The following is a 2,495-nucleotide window of genomic DNA, read 5'->3' as shown; positions in this document are numbered from 1 at the left end:
TATTCGTGCAAAATCATTGATTTTAGCGAGCCAATCCCGTTCGATCTATCATAGTAATCTATAATACTGTGTGATCTTATGCTTGATATTAAAAAAGAAGAATAATTATTAAAAAACGAGAATTTACAATTTTCAAATAGTTCTTTCTATCTTCGTAAGAATGAGAATACTTGTATGACAGATAATATACAAAATTCCTAGAAATGAAAATTTTTGTACGAAATTAAAGATAAATTCGTCGCAATAATATCATTAATCCAAATATTAGTTTAAAAAAATTTGTTTTTAAAAATTTCGAAATATAAAAAAGTAATCTGTATAGGAATGCATAACATAACATATTATCTTCTCTTTATTTCTTCTACTCACAAAACATAATTGCTTGACAAAATGTTACACAGTGATTATAATAGCAAAAGCAATACGATCTTACTTCAATTGTTACATTTTGCAACTTTCGCGAAACAAAGAATATATTTCGTATATATTAATGTTGAACTTGATTGTGATGTACGTACAGGAATCGAAATACAAAAGCCGTGTACCGGCGCGCCAGATAGGAAGCAACTAAGAGGATTAGTAGCCAAATGGCCGGGTGGCGGTAAACTGAAATAAATACAGTAACATGCGCGAGGATGCCGTAGATTAAATGTAATTATACGACATTAAGTACTGCGTAATTACTGATGTCAGAGAAAAGAAAAAGATGTTGAGCGAGTTCTGGATTTTGTCTTGCATTTTAAAGAGATTTCGATGTATTCTGCCTAAAATTGTCGGCGGTATAAGATTCGGCTGCTTAAATTGCAAGAAATAGCGAAAAGGATACAAAATATGAGGGCGAGCCATTAAAAGTTGAAGACACGTTAGCGCCAAACTGTTTCGACATAATGGCTAAAGTTCCCGTTTTCGTCGTACCCCTTTATTATTTTATATTTCGCGGCATCGCGCGCGCCAGTTGGAGATAACAGAAATTATATCTGCGTTTAAAAGTAGAACAACTGTTAGAGACGTCGCGAAACTTTTAATACTATGATTTCATCTTCGCGAGAATCCAGACCTTTCGCCTCCGAGTCTAATTCCCCGCAAGTCTGTGTACGTGTCTAACTTCCGATATGGTATAGACGGAGCGCCACGCAAACATTTTAACTTGATATGGGATATACCGATTTAAATTCAATGGGATAGGGATGAAAAAATTATTTCTTCAGATACTTTTAGAAATTGAAACTAAAATGATCCACCCTGAAATGGTCACTAAAAAAAATATTTGCTAAGAATATTAAAATTTTTCTCATTATTTCTATACAAAATTTTGCCGGATGCAGATCTGAAAATAATTTTGTTAAAAACTTAAATTGGTTACTCGAATATTAAAACTTTTTACTCTTATTATTTTTTAATTTCCAACATAATTATCTTAATGATTCAACAAAATTATTTTCAGAACTGCATCTACCAAAATTTAAATCTTCTAGTAAAATCATTTCTTCCCTGTATATACATTACTTTTTTCACAGAGTAAAAAAAGTAATCGTTACATGATGAAAATCGGACGCCATATTCCACAATTAAAAATGTAGCATCGTATATCATAGATTCCCAACGTGAGCGTTATCATCCCCCGGTAGGCACTGAGGAGATCTAGAGGGAGCGTTGTTAGTCCTAAGAACAGTAGGGAGACAGTTGAGGAGCAAGTGAACAAAAGAACACACACGCCAGAGAAATTTAATCCCCTAAATATTTTTTAAACAAACACTTAAACATTCACTTGATTATATATTACAGTTATGCATTTTTATAAGAATCAAATACATATGTCAATCAATCCTCCATATTATCTTGATTTGAATTGTATGATATGTGAGATTTGTTTTTCTATTACGTTTTTCTATTATGCATTTTTTTCAGCTAACGTTTTCTTGTATAGAATAATCGAAATAAATGCATTTGTGCATGTTTTGTCAGGTTTATTAATAAAACGCGAAGTAATATTTTTTATTTGTTCTGTGTAATTTTCTTTTTGTTGCTTTATTTAGCGATAATTTGCCGATTATCCGATTTACCAGTTCCGCAAAGGGGGAGGCGTTGAATAAAAAAAAACTTAGAAAGAGAGCGATGAGCCAAAAAGGATTGGGAAACTATGTAGTAGATATTTCGTGACATTTTTCTATAATATGATAACTATTGTCTCAGATATACAAAAGGATAGCTGTGTATTACTCTCTACTCTTTCTTGGAGTGAAATTTCACTTCAAGAATGAAAATACTGTCACTATTTAAAAAGAGTGAAAATATTTACATATTTATTGAATAAAAACAGCAGATTTTCACTCTTCTTTTTTGAACGAGATTTCAATCTTTTGGAATAAGATTCATTTCAAAAAAGAAGTAAGACTTTTTTCTTTTGCTGGAATAAATCTTATTCTAAAAGATGGAATTTTTACTTCAAAAGAGAGAGAGAGAGAGAGAGAGAGAGAGAGAGAAAGAAAGAGTAG

The sequence above is a fragment of the Atta cephalotes genome (assembly GCF_000143395.1).
Source record: "Atta cephalotes unplaced genomic scaffold scaffold00074, whole genome shotgun sequence".
Taxonomy (NCBI): domain Eukaryota; kingdom Metazoa; phylum Arthropoda; class Insecta; order Hymenoptera; family Formicidae; genus Atta; species Atta cephalotes.
Note: the sequence above shows the minus strand (reverse complement) of the source record.